Source organism: Sciurus carolinensis, chromosome 6 (assembly GCF_902686445.1).
Source record: "Sciurus carolinensis chromosome 6, mSciCar1.2, whole genome shotgun sequence".
Lineage (NCBI taxonomy): Eukaryota > Metazoa > Chordata > Mammalia > Rodentia > Sciuridae > Sciurus > Sciurus carolinensis.
The window spans coordinates 143,844,107-143,863,080 of NC_062218.1; positions in this window are offsets into that span (position 1 = coordinate 143,844,107).

The following is an 18,974-nucleotide window of genomic DNA, read 5'->3' on the forward strand; positions in this document are numbered from 1 at the left end:
AAGTTGAGATCAGTTCCTGCTTCATTTAAACTCCTTTCATCCAATCTTAATTATATCCATGTATCTCATCTTCTGGTCTTGTGGAATTATCATTCCAGCTGAAAGTGTGGATAGAACTGCCATTCCTAGTGATTGACAAAAGAAAGTGCATTTGTCCTATTGCCTTGCCAGTGATAAGCCAGTGGCCCAGTTAGCACTGGTCATTTGCATGCACAGTAGACCATTTCATTAAGAATTTCATTAAGATGGTAATGTTTAATGTTTCCTGGGAAAAATGAGTTTTTGGCTTGTTCAATTATATAATTAAAGTCAGAGAATTAGGGGAGATTGCAAACGGCTTGCATAATGTGGGCAAGTATAATGATAAAACTTGTAAATAAGTTCAGAAGAGTCCAGTTCTGCACGCATCCTGATGCTGAATCAGATAAGGAGGTTGGGCATGTGGAAAATTCAAGCTGCAAAGTTCACTAGATGCTAACTCTAGGGTCTACCAGCTAAACTCCTTCCTCTTTAGGACCTCACAGGAAGGTGGATGGTAGAACAGAGTGAGAGCTGCTGACTGGCCTGTCAGGTTCTAGAAAGTTCTCCTCACTTTTTCTAAAGGCAGTGACTTCTTTTATGCCAGTGAAAAAGTAACAGTATAGGTTTATAGGATTTAGTAACTGGTAGCCACAATCTTTTGTTTTTCCTTTTTTTCAAATTCTATGTGATTTATTAGCAATGCCATTGATTTATTGAAACCCAGGGCCTCATGCATGTTAGGCAAATGCTCTACCACTGAGCTACACACCAGGCCCTCTGATTTTCTTTTCTTGCTTCTCAGGTGACAATAAGAGTGTCCTCCTTAGCCTCTTCCTGCATTCTTTACTGACCTATGAAGTAGAAGTTCTGCCATTTTTAAACTGTCAATCTGTTTCTGCCTTTTCTTCCAATTCTTTACTTACTCTTCTCTAAGGAGGGAAAAGTGACTTGATAGTTTAGTAAGGTGGACCTAGCTTTCCTGAAGGATTGGGGAGGTGGAAAGTTTAATATTATAGCAACATTTGTGATTATATGTGAATATTGGTTATTTCTGTTCTTTAAAAATATTCTCTAGGCGGTGTGTCCACTGTGGTCCCAGCCCTCCTCTCTCTTCCTCTCTGCTGCTTTTCCAGTGATGTAGAGAATTCCATTCACTTCATTATGCAGAGCAGTTGGGTCTTCTTAGCTTTTACTTCCTAACTTGACTCTGACTTTTCTTACATAACCAAAGGCCCAGTGTCTTAGTTCTTTTGCTGTAAAAAAAAAAATACCTGAGACTGGGTACTTTAGGGACAATAGAAACTGATTTCTCTTAAATCCGGAGGCTGGAGGTCTAAGATAAAGGCACTGGCATATTTGTTACCTGGTGACCTCTCCTTCCAAGATGGTGCCCTGTTGCTATTCCTCCCAGAAGGGAGGACATGGTGATGTCATATGGCAGAAGGAACAGAAGGACATAAAGGGACTGAACTCATTCCCTCCAGTCACGTTATGAGGACACAGCTCTCATAGCCTGACACCTCTTAGGGCCCCACTTCTTGACACTGCTGCACTGAGGATTAGGTTTCAACATGAATGTTGGAGGGGACACAAATATGAAAACCATGACCCCCAGGAGCTGCTCTTTCTTTCTTCCTGTGATCCCTTCAAAGCCTGTGTTAAAGAGGAGGGTCGAGATGGGTGGGTTCAGTCTGCGTGAGCTGGGCCTATACAGATGTGTTCTTAAAGGTTGTTGGTGTGGCTGGGACCCAGGAAACCACACCAACAAGGTGTGGAGAAGGGACCAAGGGAAACTGTTGTATGCCCACCTCTGATCTTCTGGTACCTTCCAAAAGCTACATACTAGTAGGTCACTCACTTTTGAAAAAAAAAAAGTGCTTTCACCGGCTCCACAGCCCCGTTCTAAATAGCCAGAGAGCAGTAAGTCAGCAGCCACAAAAAACACATTCACAGATCTCCCTTCTGCATCTTAAACTTAATTGTCCTTTTGGTAACTGAGGTGTGCCACAGGATTTAAACGAAGAGTCCCAGGCCCAGGGTGGAGAGTCAGATGGCTATTTAAGTTCTGGCCCTCCACTTTGTGGCTGTGCTTCATCCAAGTCCCCCGTGTATATATATGGAGACGGTGGTTCTCACTTCCTGAGGCTCCTGCCAGGATGCAAGAGATCACCCACGGAGACAGGAAGCAGGGCAACGTGTGTCAACAGACTGGTTCTTATGACGGTACTCCACAGACTTACACAGAGGAGGAAGAATGCTCCTCCCCACCGCTCCATTTCTCCATGGCCTGCTGGCTTCGGCCTCTGCCAGTCACCAGAACAACAGGGGGTTAACTGGGAGCAGCTGGCCTGCCACAGGGACCCTGACCTCCAACACAGAGGAGTTCCTCTTCTCGTTTTTTTATTTGTGTGCAATTTTCATTGGGGTGATGATCCCAAAGGTGTTATTGGGGCCTGCCTCCTTTACTAGGGGTCTACATATAGGATCAAATGTGTCTAAAAGTCATGCAGATTCTATGAATGTCCCAGTAGAGAGATAAGAGGCGGGTTAAGTGTCTCCTATAATATTTTGAAATAGGTAAACATGAGCTGTATGACAGAGGCTGGGGCTACTTCATTAAAGAGGCTATTTGTGTTCAGTTCATTTCTGGAGACTGGTAGGAAAAATTAGCATAGAATAAAATAACTTTATTTTGATGTTAATTTTTTCCATAGTTCATTGGTGCATTAGAATTATACATAACAGTGGGAGTCATTATTATGTATTCATACATGCATACAATACAGTCGTAGAATTTGGTTGCTATTTCCCCTTTTTAGAATAAAATGACTTTAGTTCCATGTAAAGATCTCAAGGTATGCTAAACCGAAATTCTTTGCAGTCCTCTCAACTGTCCAATCTTCACTTTTTTTCTTTTTTTAAATTTTTTTAAAAATTTTTACAGACTGCATTTTGAGTCATTGTACACAAGTGGGGTACATCTTTTCATTTCTATGGTTTGCAGGATGTAGATTCGTAGCATTCATGTAATCACACATGTACATAAGGTAATGATGTCTGTCTCATTCCACCATTTTTCATACCCCAATCTTCTATTTAGTAGGGTTAGAGGTGGTATTTAACTGACATTTTGATGGTAATATCAAAGGTTGATAAAGAGATAATGATGATACTTTTACTCCTTTTTCTTGTAATACGTAAGCTGCAATTAATAGCTGAATTTAGATGATTACTGGGTCACTAGTGAAGTATTTCAGAGTGAACCCAAGGATGGCTATTAACAAACTGAATGGAAAAAGTAGTTACTTTGCTCAATTAAAGGAATGATTAACATTTTAGATTGAATAGGAAAAAAAGTTCTCAGGAACAATATTAAATTCCAGCACCTCCTTGTACTGAGACTAAAAATATGTCTTTGAAACCGTGTCCTGTACATTCTGACACCAGCTTGGCAGCATTGTGTAGCGATGTAGTGTTCGGGTCCTCTCTGCTGTGGGGTGGGTAGGTTCTTTTGCAGAACCTACGGGAGGAGACCAAGTTATTTTTCAACTTGCTGCATTCCCAGGACTTCCTAAAACAATAGCCATGGTGATGAAGACACTCAAAGCCGTGTTAATTCCAATCCCGGACATTCCTTCTCTCAAGCTGTCAGATGAGACCCCAGGTGACAATTAGCTACAGACATGAGAGGATATGAAAAGCAGGGGAGCCCTTCATTCTTTCTGACTCAGGAAACACATGAAAAGTTTTAAGAAATATTATGAGCCTCAGTCCTGATTCTTTCCAAAGGTGAGTCTTGGATTCCAGGTGTGTAGACCCCCTACTTTGTGCCTAGAATTGGGATGATCCAAGTATGGAATGGAATTACAATAGGCAATGGTGCTGGCAGAGGAAGGACTGAGGGAAGCAGTGGCAGAAATTGATTTTCGCCCCCACGGGTGTAATTTACTGGAGTTCCATAATCATTATTTTTTTTTTTCTATCTGATGTGTTAACAATAATATGCACTTTAAAATTAGATTACCTGATCTTTTTAACACTCAACAATGGACTGGTAAATGAGCTATTGCAGAATTTAAAATATAAAGAATGTTTTCCCAAAGATCTGACACTGATATAGATGCCTACTAACAAGACAGGCAAGTCCAGGCCAAAATACCATTTACCATCTTGCCGTTCGATGCCACTAAGACATAGCAGAGAGAGTCCTTAAAACCAGAGGCAGAAGCAGAGGAGGTGGCATTTGAAAGTTAAGTAGAAATCCAAACTTGAACTCAGCTTCTCACTCTCACAACATGTTTCTGACACCAGTTGTGCCCTCCCCTCAGGCAAGCAGGGCTGGGGGAGTGGGCATCAGCTGTCCATCCACTAACTCATGTCAATGCTGTCGATTTGGACATGGTGTCCTTGTGTCCCACCACTTGAGGGCTCTGTCCCACCAGACTCCTCCCCACTTCAGACATGAGTGGCCAGTCCAGGTCTCTGGAACTTCTGATGGACCAGCTATAAACTGGGGTTCCTGTGACTCCCTTCTAGAATTTACTGATTTGCTGGAGTGGCCCACAGAGCCCAGGGAGGCACATTTGCCAGCTTATTTTAAAGAGTATCACAAAGGATTCAGATGAAGAGGTTCAAAGTGGAGGTATGAGACAAGGGGCCCCTGGGCACACCACCCTCTAGAAGATTCCATGTGCTCAGGTGTCCAGAAGCTCCTCGACACCTGGCCTTTTGGGTTTTATGGAGGCTTGTTACACAGGCATGTTTAAAACCATTGACTAACCCAGCAGCCTACAGCCCTCTCCTCTCCCTGGAAGGTGGAGGACAGGTTCAAATTTCTACCCTGTTAGTGCTGCCTTCCTCTTTCCAGTGACTGTCCCCGATCCTGAGGGTACCTGGGGTCTTCCACCACCAATGAACTTCACTGCCATATGAAAACACAGTTTGTAGATTCCATAGATTTTATGAGTTTTATATCAGGAAATGGGGACAAAGAACAAATACGTATTTTACAGTATCACAAAGGTCCTTTGAGGCCATTTTCTAGATCCGAGTTTGGAAGACGTTTTCTGTAAACTAACTGCACATAGTAAGTTTCGTGGGCTCTGCGGTTTTTGTCTCAGTGATTCATCTTTGCTTAGGTATCACAGAAGCACTTGTGGGCCGTTCATGAACAAATAGGCAGAGCCATTTTCCAGTGCTGCTTTGTTTACAAAAGTAGTATTTGGATTTAGCCAATTAATTGACTGTGGCTTGGTGACACCTGCTCTAGATAAATTCCCTCATTTTACAGATGGGAAATAGTCGAGTCCATATGTATTTAAAGTACTGCTGTGGTTTGGATGTGGTGTGTCCCCACCACAACTCAGATGAGGCTTGGTCCCCAGTGTGGTGGTATTGAGAGGTTTCATGGCCTTTATGAGATGATCAGGTCATTAAAAGGGATTCGTGCTTTTTTAACTGGACTGACTTCTTTATCTCAAGGAACTAGATGGATTACCAAAAGAATGGGTTTTATAAAGTGAGCCCGGCATCTTCTCCCCGACCCCTACTTTTCTCTCTCTTCATATTTCTCCTTTGCACGGACTTGCTCATTGTATCTGCCATGAGTCGGAGCTGTACCAAGCCCTCGCCAGAAGCTCAGCGGATGCTGATGCCTTCCCAGCTTCCAGAACTACCAACCCAAGCAAACCCCTGTCCTTGATAAATCCACCCAGCCTCAGGTTTTCTTTTATAGGGCCAGAAACCAGACTAAGAGAAATACTTAGTACTTAGAAATACTACCATGCAGTAAATATTCAACAAATGGTAGTTATTTTAATCATTTGGAGAGTCTTTGCCCAATGAATGATTCAAGGGAGGTGTGAGCTATAAAAGTATTATGAATAACAACAATGACAGTATTGCCTGTTTGTTTATGTTAGGTACAGATACTTGTTATACTTGATTTTTTTTTTAAATTTGATGAAAATGTTTCTTTTCTAGGAAGGATTTGGAGTTTTTCCCTGATTTTTGTTGTTGCTAAATTTGTAAAAATGCAAACTGTAATATGCTAAATATGACACCACTCTTCAAAATTTAGTTATCTCATTTGGTTCACTACTCCAATTCCATGTTCAAATCCACAGACAATACCCCTGGACTCCTACGTGGGCTTCTAAGACAGGACTGTGCTATTTTACAATCTGATCTCTTTCTTTCCCTTCCTCTTTTCTTACCTTCCTATCTTAAATCAGGTTAAAATGCAGACTCTGGGGTGTAGTGTATCATTTTGAGAGACACTGAATGTTACTGAAGTGACTACAAAATTATAGGGCCATCTCAGTCTCTCTCTTTGCTGTTAATATAGTGAAATTTTACAGTTAATGTTTGTGAAGAGTGAAGGAGATGAAAAGCTATATCTGAGTGCTAAATGTTATGACTAAGAAGAGGAGAAGCAGAATCATCCTTTTTATATGTGTCCTGAGCCACCCCATCCTAAACCTAATATGGATGGAGTCTCATAACTTTAATGGTTCCTTTAATAATGTTCAATCAAATATAAAGTTAAGAAAATGAGGCTCGCTGACTTCTCCCATTCTGCCTGGGCTGATGTTTTCAGCAGAGTATTGATAATATTCCAGTTGTCATGAGGCTGACTAAGCAAATGGTGTGAGAATTTCTTCAGCACTGGCCACGTGCTAGGGGTGAGTTAGGGACACTGCTAGGAGGAGTGGCGGGCAGCAGGTAAGCAGTGTGAATGGGAGAAAGCCTTGGTGGGCATCCATTGCTGCTGCAGGTGTGGGAACTTCCCATGGCAAAGATAAGATCTTTCTCTACCTCCTCTGGGCTTCTTAAGAGCAGCTTTATTGAGATATCTCATATGCCATACAGTTTACCTGTAGAAAGTGTACAATTGGTGGTTTTCAGTGTGTTCTCAGAGTCAGGCAATCACCTCCGCCACCAATTTTAAGACATTTTGTCCTTTTGTCACCTCCTGAAAAGAAGGAGTACCCATTAGCAGTTACCCCTCTTCCCAACATCCACCTCAATCTCAGGCCACCACTAATCTTTTAGAGTCTGTTATTTGCCTGTTCTAGACATTTTATATAAAATAGAATCATGATCATACAATATGTTGTCATTTGTGACCGATGTCTTTCACTTGGCATGTTTTCGGCATTCCTCAATGTCTTGTATACATCAGTTCTGCATTCCTTTTCAATGCCCAGTAATGTTTCACTGGTTGACGGCACCATCTTTTACGTATCCACTCATCAGCTGATGGACATTTTTTCCCCCCACTTCTTGTGCTACTATGAGTAGTGCTGCTGGGAACATTCCTGGGCAGGTTTTTATAAAAATGTTTGCAATCCTCTTAGTCATAGGTCTAGGAGTAGAATTGCGGAGTCATATGGTAACTCTATGTCTAACTTGTTGCAGAACTGTCAAACTATTCTCCAAAGTGGCTACAGCATTTTGCATTTCTGCCAGCCTTGTAGGAGGGTCCCTATTGTTCCACATCCTCTTTGGTACTTGTGATTATCTTTCTTTTCTGTCATACCTACTAGAGGGTGCAGAGTGATTTTATGGTGATATTGATATTTCATTTCCCAAACAACTAATAATGTTGAGATCTTTTCATGTGCTTATTGATCATCTGTATATCTTTCTTTTCGGAGAAGTGTTCTTTTCAGATCCTTTTACCCATTTTCAGAGTTTTTATCTTTTTGTAATGAGTTTTTAAGAGTTTGTAAGAGTTCTTCATACATTCTGTGTACACATTTCTTATCAGATAAAGAACTTTCAGGTATTTTCTTTCATTCTATGTATTCCCTCCCCACTTCTTTAATGGGACTCTTTAGTGCACAAACATTCTTGATTTGGATGCAGTCTTAATCACCTATCTTTTCTTTGCTTGTGCTCTTGGTGTCCTATCTAGGAAGTGGTCACCTGATCCCAGGTAATGAAGATTTACACCTAGGTTTTCTTCTGAGAGTCTGGTGGTTCTGATCCATATGAGTTCATTGTTTTTGTGGTGGGAGTCATGGGTTCATCTTCTTTCTGCATCTGAATATCCAGCTGTAACACCACTCATCAAAGAGTTCATTCCTTAACAGAATGAATCAACCAACATTACCCTATGTAAATTTATGATTACACAAATGGTATGCCTTTACACCATGTACAAACGGAGAAACAACATGTATCCCATTTGTTTACAATAAAAAAAAAAAAAAAGAACATCACACAGTAAAAAAAAAAAAAAAAGAGTTCATTCTTTCCCCATTTGAATGATTTTAATCAGATCATCAACATCTATGGGTTTCTTTCTGGACTTTCAATTTTATTCCACTTATGTACTGGTATACCCTTGTGCCAAAGTACCTCACTGACTTAATTTTTGTAGCTTCAAAGTTTTGAAATTAAGAACGGTGAGTCCTCCCACTGTGTTCTTCTTTTTCAAGACAGCATTAGTTATTCTGGTTCTCTCGAATTTTCATGCTCCTTTGGGTTTTTAAGGAAATCTGTCTAAACCAGAATTTTAGTTCCTTTGAGAGGTTTATGACCACAGTAGTTCTAACAATACGTCAAGGCCAAAGGCAACAGGCAATATGGTCTGTGTTACCATGGTATAGAACGGGTGAAGTTATTTAAAGGTCAGATTTTCCCCTCAGCACAATGGGTTGCCCATATCTCAGTTTTATAATCATGCAGAAGGAGACATTTTTCCAAGTGATCATATAGGTCTTCTAATTATGCACAGCACATCTGCCTTCTGCCTTAAGGATCATGGTCACACCTCTAACCTGCATCTTTGTAGCTTAAATGCATCTTTCTAAGAGGGGCATTAAATGAGTTTACTTTGGTGGGTCCTGCCAATTCTGTGCAGACTCAGGGAATGTTGCTGGAGTTGGAGGTCTGGCATGAACGTCTTGAAGAAATGAGATGGGAGAGCCGGAGATGATTCAAAGAGAAACTCAGGTTTGGATTCTGCTCATGTCGCTGTGATCAGGGTTTCCGTTTCTTTGGCAGCCAGCAGAACATAATCTTCATATCTTGGTGATATTGGAGATGCAACGTGTTTGTTGAACAACTATTTTTTGATTGCCTGCTGTTTTAGTCAGTTTTTTATTTTCCTGCTGTGACCAAAAGACCTGAAAAGAACAATTAGAGGAGGAAAAGTTTATTTGGGGGCTCATAGTTTCAGAGGTCTCAGTCCAAAGGCAGCCGGCTCCATTCCTCAGAGCTCAAGGTGAGGCAGAACATCATGGTGGAAGAGTGTCGTGGAGGAGAGCGGTTCAGGACATGATCAGGAAGCAGAGAAAGAGCCTAAGCTCAACTCCCCAATTACAAAATATACACCTCGAAGGCACGCCCCCAATGACCCACCTCCTCCAGCCACACCCTACCTGCCTTAAATTACTACTCCATTAATCCCTAGCAGGAGATTAGGTCAAGGATCTCCTAACTCAATCATTTCTCCTCTAAGCCCTCTTGCACTGTCTCACACATGAGCTTTTGGAAGACACCTAACATCTAAACCATAACACCAGCTATGTGCAAAGCTCTGCTTTATGACACAGCAGATACGATGACAAGGGAGGGCATACTTAGAAATCCAAAGATATGAACAACTATGGAAGTGGAACAAGATGGCACTAAGACCCTCTAGCTCTTGTATCCAACAGAAACATCAATTTGAACAGTTATTCATGCATGAAACTACCTTTATGAGAGCTAAGGAAATCAGATGAAAGAACACAGCACCTGGTTTTAGCATAATAAGAAGAAATGACACTTTGAAGAAAGCAGGAAGGAGAGAGAGGCTGTAGAAGGCCTCCCCCAACTCCAAGCACTACAGCATGGAGAGGGATCCCCAAACTGCAGGAGGAAAAGAGAATTAAGTCCAAACCTAAGATTTGCAACTCAGTACCAGGCGTGCCATGGTGAAACCTAGGTAGAGTCTTGTGGGCACTGCTCTCCAGCCAGTGAGTGCAGACTGAAGCTTTGAAATGAGTTAGAGGACTAGCTTAGGTGGCCAGGGACTGCTTCTACCACCCCTCCCCCAACCTCAGAAGCAAGACACTGTCTCCTGAGGGGTAGGAAGGGAAGTAAGCATCGAACTTAGCCTCATGACTCAGTACCTGGACCACTGCAGTGAGACCTAGCACCCAGACAGAACGCATGGTCTCCAACCCCAGGCTAGTGCCTGCAGATGGAGCCTTGGCGGGACAGACATGTGTTTCGGCTCAGGGCACCACCAGCCAGTGTGAACCCCGACTACATCCCAGGGACTGCAGATCCCAGTGGTCACAAGACTTAGGTGTGACTTGGCTTAATGTCAGCTTTGGTGACCAAGAGACTGCCTTCACTATCCTTCCCCCAGCCTCAGGCAGCTCACATGGAGATAAGCTCCATTTTTGGAGGGGTAGGACAGGGGACAAGCACAGGAGTTTGCCAGAGAATTTAGTGGCAGGACAGTTAAACCCAAGACTAGCTGATTTGCAATGGTCCCTGTCCCTAGGCCAGTGCCCTAGAAGGAGGTTCTGGACCTGCTTTGTGCCAGGCAGAGACCCCCTGGCCCCATCTCATGGATTTCTATTCTGGCCAGTGGTACTTGTGGCTGGTTGCAGTAGCCTCAGGTCATCGGTACACAGCAGCAAGCAGCCCATAGCAGCATAGGCTGGGCCCTGCCCCTGTGCTGTGCTGGTCTCAGCAAGCTGAGGGCTCTGAGCATGACCCAGCATTGCAGCCCTGGTGGCTGTGGTACTTCCCACTCTATCCTTCCTCCACTTCCAAGCAGAACAACATGGAGTCAGTAAATTTCTGTTTCGGGGAAGAAGAGGGAAATAAAGACCACATTGTGGCATAGAAACCTGTGATCAGTCACCTCCACAGTGAGCCAGAGCTCAAGGGTGGCTGGTCACATGCTGAAGAGGTGTCTGGGCCAAGTTCAGCCTCAGGTGGAGGTGTTGGGAAGGGACTACCCTTTTTAGTTACTTCCCTAGTTCATGCTGAACAACATTCCCAATTGCAGTTTTGGGATAAACTTAAGTATGGGACACCCTGTAGTTCTGAAATAGTAGAAATAAACCAATGACCAGAGTCCCATCTAGTGCTCAAATAGCAGAATTGACCAGAAGCTCAGAGAAAACAGCAGTATGGTTGGATTTTTTTAGAAGGATAGGCACAGAGAAAGCTAGATTATGAAGACTGGAATCCATACCCAATTCTTCAATGCTCAGATGATATTGTATGCAAAGAAGCACCAAGAACTTTCAGGGCACCATGACCTCATCTAACAGACAAAATAAGATGTCAGAAACTGACCACAGAGCAATCAATATGTGTGAACTCATGGAAAGGTAAGTCAAAATAGCTGTTTTAAGACAGCTCAATGAACTTCAAGGAAACACAGAGAGAGAAGTAGGCACTTTATCAGAAAAAGTTAACAGGGAGATCAAAGTAATTAAAAACACTGAACAGAAATATATGAGCTGAAGAGTACATTAAAAACAAATAAAAATGTGGCAGAAGGTATAAGTACTAGAATAGAGAGATCAAAGAGAAAAAAGAATCAGTGAACTCAAAGACTAGCTATTGAAAATACAGAGAATAATTAAAAAAAGAAAATGAAGCAGAATTTAAAAAATCTTATGGGAACTTTGGGCATTATTGGAAGAGTTCTTCAGTTTCTTGGGGTTCAAGAGGGATTGGAAAATGTCAGAGGGGTAGAGAGATTATCCAAAGAGATAATAACAGAAAACTAGAGGAGGTTACAAATATGCAGATGCAGGAAGTTCAAAGGTTATCAGTCAGAGTCAACTCAACCTTGTCTACTCTAAGACACGTTATAGTCAAACTCTCAAAGGCCAAAGGCAAAGAGAGAATTCTCAAAGCAGTAACAGAAAATAAACAAAAAATACATAAGGGTGAGCCAGTTCACCTGACAGCAGAATTCTCAGGAGAAACCTTACAAGACAGGAGAAAGTGGGATGAAATTCTCAAGTAATGAAGGGGAAAAAACTGTCAACCAAGAATACTACACCCAGCAAATCTATCCCTTAAAAATGAAGAAGAGATAAAGTCATTCTCAGTAAAAAAAAAAAAAAAATGCTGAGAGAATTTGTTACCACTAGACTTGTCTTACAAGAAATGCTGAAGGGAGTTCTTCAAACTGAAAGAGAGACTGAGTAAGAAATATACATCAGAGGCATAAAATTCACTGGTAAGAGTAACTATACAGACAGATGCAGAAGGCTCTAAAATTATAAACATGGTGCACAAATATCCATATCTTTAGCATGAAGACTAAAACCAAAAACCAATTAAAAATAATAATGGCATTAATATGTTAAGAAATAGGCAATATAGAAAGGTATAAAATGGGTTATAAAAATTCACAATTCAGATAGGAATGGAGTACAAGTATAGTCTTTTTATTAGTATTCTTCTCTTTTCTCTTTTACTATCTTTATAATCAATGTGAAGTTGCTACCATTTCAAAACAGTTTGCTATAAATACAAAAATTTAGTAAAGCTCATGGAAACTACAAAGCAAAACTATCATAGATATACTAAAAGTAATAAGCAAGGAATAAAAAAAACACGCAGAGAAAATCAACTAAACACAAAGTAAGACTATGAGAGAAAGAAAGGAACTATCATAAAACTAGAAAACAAGTAACAAAAGGGCAGTAGTAAGGCCTTACTTAATTGATTTCCTAAAACTTAAATGGTTAAATTCTCCAATTAAAAAATGCATGACTGAATGGGTTACAAAACAGACCCAACTATGTGCTGCTTGTAAGAAACTCATTCACCTCTAAGAACATGTGTAGACTGAAAATGAAGGGATGGAAACGATATTCCACAGAAAAGGAACCCAAAAGAAAGCAGAAGTAGCCATAATTACATAAAATAGACTTTGAATCAAAAGCAGTAAAAAGTGACAGGAGAGTCAGTATATAATGGTAAAAGGGTCAGTTCAGCAAGAGAAAATTATAATTATAATATAATAATTACATAAGCACTGAATTTCAGAGCACCTAAATCTATAAAGCAAATATTTCTAGACCTAGAAAGAGAGATGGACTCCAGGTAGTAATAGTTGGGGACTTTGACACCCTGCTTTGTTAATGTACAGATCATTCACATAGAAAATCAATAGATGCAGAAGAGTTACCATGCATCCTACACCAAATGGACCTATCAGACATCTATAGAACATTCCATCCAACAACTGCAGGATACACATTGTTCTCAATCGTGTGAGGAAAACTTTCCAGAATGATCACATGATAGGCCATAAACAAGTCTCAATAAATTTAAAAAAAAATGGAAAAATATTGAGTATATTTTCTGCCACAATGTAATAAACCCAGAAATTAATAACAAGAAAAAACTTTTAGCCAGAGAGATGAAAGATCTCTACGATAAGAACTTTAATACAATGATGAAAGAAATTGAAGAGGACACACAAAAAATGGAAAGACATCTCACATTCTTGGATTGGAAGAGCAATATTGCTAAAATGTCCATACTAAGTGATCTAAAGATTCAGTTAAATATCTATCAAAACACCAATATGTTTGCTCTTCATGGAGTTGGGAAAAATAATCCTACGATTTGTATGGAACCACAGAAACTCCAAATAGCCAAAACAAGCTAGAGCAAAAAGAACGGAGCAGGAGGCACTATACTACCTGACTTAAAAATATACTAGAAAGCTCCAGTAATCAAAATAGCATGGTCTCTGCATAGGAAAAGACATAAGTCAATGGAATAGAACAGAGAGCCTAGGAGTCAACCCACACCTCCGCAGCCAACTGATCTTCAACAAGTGTACTAAAACCCTGCACCCAGGCAGAACAGCCTCCTCAGGAAATGGTGCTGAGAAGGCTGGATATGCGCACCTCAAAGAATGAAATGAGACCCCTCCCTGTAAGCCAAAGTCAACCCAAGGTGAATTAAAGACCTAAACCTAAGTCCTCAAACAGAAAAACACTGGAAAAAAACAAAGAGTAAACACTATGATCATTGGAATGCACAGAGTTTTTTTTTTTTTTTTTTTTTTTTTGGAAAGGACTCTCCAAAGCACAGGACGCAAAATCAAACAAATGGGATTATATCAAACAAAAAATTTCTGCACATCAAAGGGAATGATAACAGAGTGAAGAGGCAACCTACAGAATGGGAGAAAATATTTGCAGACTATTCATCTGACAAAGAGGTTAATAACCAGCATATATAAGGATCTCAAAGCAAAGAGCCTAATTAAAAATGAGCAATAGATCAAACTAGATATTTCTCAAAAGAAGATATATGAAGGCCAGGAAGTATATGTAAAAATTCTTAACATTACTTATCGGGAAAATCTAAATCAAATCCATAATGCAATATCATTTTAACTCTAGTTAGAATGACTATTTCCAAACAAGACAAAAATAACAAATGCTTTTGAGGATGTAGAGGAAAAGAAACATTTACACACTGTTGGTAGGAATGTAAACTAGTTGAGCCATATATAAAAACAGTATAAGAGATCACTCAGAAAATTAAATACAGAGCTACCTTTATAATCCAGCAATCCCACTACTGGGTATATAGCTAAAGAAAATGAAATCAGTGTGTTGAAGAGACATCTCTACTTCCATGTTAATCACAGGACTATTCATAGTAGCTAAGAAAGGGAAACAATCAAAGTGTCCGTTGACTCAGGAATGGATAAAGAGGATGTGGTAGGTATACACAATGGAATACTACTCAATCATAAAAAGGATGAAGTCCCATCACTTGCAGGGACATGGATGGAACTGGAGGACAGTGAAATAAGTGAAATAAGCTTAACACATAAAAGCAAACACCACATTAAAATCTGGAAAATGTTGATCTCTTAGAATTTGAAAGTAGAACCAGAGCTGGGAAGAGTGGGGAGAGAAAGGGGAGGGAAGTTGGATCAATAGATGCTAAGTTACAGTTAGTTAGAGGTAAGCAGCTCTGGTCTTCACTTGCGCAGTAGAGTGATGAGGAAGCAATGTTGTAGCGTATATTTCATAAGAGTTCTTGGAATGAGAGAGAAGTGAATGTGTGTTTGAGTGCTACTGAACCCCAAGTTGTATGTTCCTGACATCCTTGGAGTTTCTTTCTTTGAAGTTTTGAGTTATTCCAATTTTTTTTTTCTTAAACCTGTTTGATTTGGTTTTCTCTCACTGTATATTCTTTTGGGATGATTTCAGTGATAAGGAATCCACTGGCCACAACCTAAATTTCGTTTCCCCAGATTTCCTATGTTGCTACCCTCGACATCTCAGAATGTGACTCTTGGTAGATGGGCCTTTAAAAGACCATCAAGCTGGGGCTGGGGAGATAGCTCAGTCGGTAGAGTGCTTGCCTTGTAAGCACAAGGCCCTGGGTTCGATCCCCAGCACCCCCCCCCAAAAAAAAAAAAAAAAAAAAGACCATCAAGCTAAGATGAGGCGGTTTGTGCGGGTGGATCTAACCCAATGTGACTGTGTCCTGAGAAGGAGAGGACGTGGGGATGTACAGGAAAGACACCATGGAGGTGCGTATGTGGAGGAAAGACCAGTGGGATGCAGAGAGGAAGGGGGTCTGCAGGACAAGGAGAGGCCAGACTACCAGCACCCAGACCTTGGACGTCTGTGCGCGAGAAACCACGCCTCAGTAGTCGAAGACGCACCGACTGCGGTGTTTCGTCCTGCCGACCCCTGCAGACTCACCCCACCTCAGAGGGCGCGGACACGGAAGGACTCACTGGTCTACATAGGAGAAGCCCGAGAAGAGGGCGCTCCGGGTTGGCTCGCCTGGCCGTGCGGGGCTGCCGTCTAGGGCGGGCTCTCCTGCTGCCAACTGCCCGTCGTTCACTCAGGTTTGCTGCCTGAACAGAGCGGTGTGGGAATCCGCTGGTTATGCTCACGTGTCCTGTGGGGCAGGACCTCTGTCGGGGCTCGCACAGGGATGATTCGTTTCTGTATCATGATTCTGGACCCTCAGCTGGGGTGCCTGCAGGGGTGGGGTAGATTTAGGTCACTGAAGGTGGGGACAGCTGGGGCTGGAAGATCCCTTTCCAAGACAACTTCTTCAGTCCACATCTGGAACCGTGTGCGGGTCTTGCTGGGATTTTAGCCAGGATGTCTATACTTAGTTTCTGAAGCGTGGTGGTCCCAGGCTAGTTGTGTGTCTTACATGGTGTGGGTGGCTTTCCTCCAGGCCAGCAAGCCAGGAGTGAGTGTGCGAGAGATCCAGGCAGACATTGCACGGTAACGTTCTTTTTGCTGACATGGTCCAAACCCTCTTGAATTCAAAGATGGGGGACATAGATCCCATACCTGTGGAAGGAGAATTTTCAGCATTAAAAGCATTGCCACTCCAGGTTCACCATGGGAACCAAGGTGTCCTATGGTGTTAGAGGGCTGCAGCAGCTCTGTGCATCACATCACACATCCATGTCTGGAGGTAGAAAAAGGAAATAGTCCATGATGAATGGTCATCAGCAGGTTTCTTCTCAAGCCTCACTGACCAGAATTGGGTCATGTGGCTTTCCCCAAGTCAATCGTTGGCACAAAGAACGTGTTTAACCTTGCTCAGCTTAGCCAAACCTTGCCTTGCGCTGAAGACAGGATGGTTTTCCTTGAGCCCAATCTCACAAGGTGGACAAGCAGTCCTCACAGCTTGGTCTCTCCACCTTGGAAGAGCCTCGAGAGTGGATGGATTTGGTTAGGCGACCAACCTCGCCTACGTAGGCTTTCTACAGGGAAAGTCGGGCCTCATCAGGAAGAGTTGAAGGAAGAGGATCAAGATGGCTTTCACTGTGTCCATCGTCTCAGACCCTAAAAGACCACTTTTACACTCTTTTTCACTCTTCCTTCTTTCCCCGGCCTCTTTACAGAGATCCATTTCCAGTTTTAGTTCCAAGAGCCAATGCTTTAGTTCTTGGGAAATCAGATGATGGCACAGACAGCGTATTCTTAAAGCAAATGTGACAGTTACAATAGGGCTCCGCCCCCGGGCAGGTCCTAAGAACCCAGCATGACAGCTGCAGTGCACCCCTGACTCCTCATGATGAGCCTCACGGCTTCCAAGACTATCTCCACACAAGCTGGGCTGGGGTGATTGCTCAGTGGGTGACAAGTGCTGTGCAGACCGCCCTAAGATGGTTCTCGGAGAGCTATCATCTCCCATGTGACATGCTCTGACCACCGAGAGCACAGAGGGAGGCCTGTTCTCCATGGAACAGTCAGGGCTGGACAGCAGGTTCCCCACGACTCACTGACAGAGCCCCAGAGTGAAGGCAGGATCTTCCACACTGGAAGTTGCTAGAAAGTTGTTAGAAAGTGTGTTTGTGTTTGTGTGTGTGTGTGTGTGTGTATGTGTATTTGTGTCTGTTGAATCTCTCCGTGTGCAGTCCCTGTTGTGTGTCTTTGTATGTCTGTGCCTATGTGTGTGCATCTCTTTGTATCTTTTTATGTGGGTCTTTCTGAGTGTGTTCCTGTGTATCTTTGTTTTTCTGTCTCTTTCTCAGGAATGTGTATGATATGATTGTCTTTGTGTTTTGGTGTGTTGATATGTCCCTTTCTGGGTGGGTATCTCTTTCTGCATGAAGATTTCTCTGAATATGTGTGTGTGTGTGTGTGTGTGTGTGTGTGTGTGTGTTTGTGCATGCAGAGCTCAAGTGGAGAAGAAGAACCTGAGAGGAGGACCTCCATCCCTGCTGGAAGGTACAGATGTGTGTATGACAGGTGTGTTTTGCAAAGAGTATGGGTAGCAACTAGGTTCCCTGGGAGTTCAACCCAGTTTCTCCCTAAATCACTGGGTGATTTTCCATGATTGATTTCAACCTCGTGGGCCTTAGTTCTCTTGGAGATATACTACTTGCTTAGCCTAGCTCATAGGGAATTTCTGAGAATGAAATAGTAATGTAATTTAGAATGCTTTTGAGAAAGTTAAAAGCACTTTAAAAAGAAAGGCTTTAAATGGACTAACATTGAATCTGATTCAGGGAAGATCTCTATGTTCAAAATATGCATAGAAAGGGGACTTTGATTCATATCAAAAATCTTTGGTTGCTGGACCATAGAGGTTGAGCCAAAGGCACTAGAGGGCAGGAGGAGAGAGAATCAGCTTCTGGCTTTAGAAGGACATCTCGCCTCATCACCAAGGCAAAGCTCCTTCACCGCTGCCAGTTCTGACCAGCGGATGGTGGCTGTTGGGAACACGGTGCGGAGGAGCTTGTGGAGGCCACGTCCTGGCAGGAGTGAGAAGATCAGTTAGGATGGCCTGCCATGGGTGCCAGGGAGGGGGACTTTCAACCCAGAGATGAGTGCTTAACACCCCAGGGCGTGGGCCAGCTGGACAGTGTCCGACTTGGAATCTGAAGACACAGGCTGGTGTCTTGGAAGCTGCTAAAAGTACAGTCTTGGTCAGTTTTGAAGTCATTTGGTCTCTCTTCTCCCACAGTACCGTGGTGACCTTTCCCAGGCGGGTTGATGATCCAATTTAATTTAATTTCCTGTTACATGGAAGTGTAACTTTATGTTGACTCATGCATAGACTTGTGCAAAATGATGGGAAGACCAGGCCTTATTGGAATTGAGACTAGAGATCATTTTACGTTGTCACGATGGGTGTGAAGAGTCTCCTCCGCCATATTAACATAATCTCTTTTAGGATGGGTTTTGTCACGAGATTTTTTTTTAACTCTCTAATTTTTACTTATTCCCCTGAGTCCATCAGAGATCTTTAAAAACTTAGAGACATCTTTCATTCAGTGTCATAACACTTCTCTTTTGAATCCTGTTAAATATTTTCTTACTTTCCCAGCCTTATGAAGCTTAGAGGTATTTCCACAGAAGTTTAGGACTCGCACTTGAGCAGCGCCTTGGTTTTCTTTTCTAATGCCCCTTCTCCTGGCCCTTCCGACTGGAGTGGGTACGTTCCTTCTCCCTTTGTCTGAG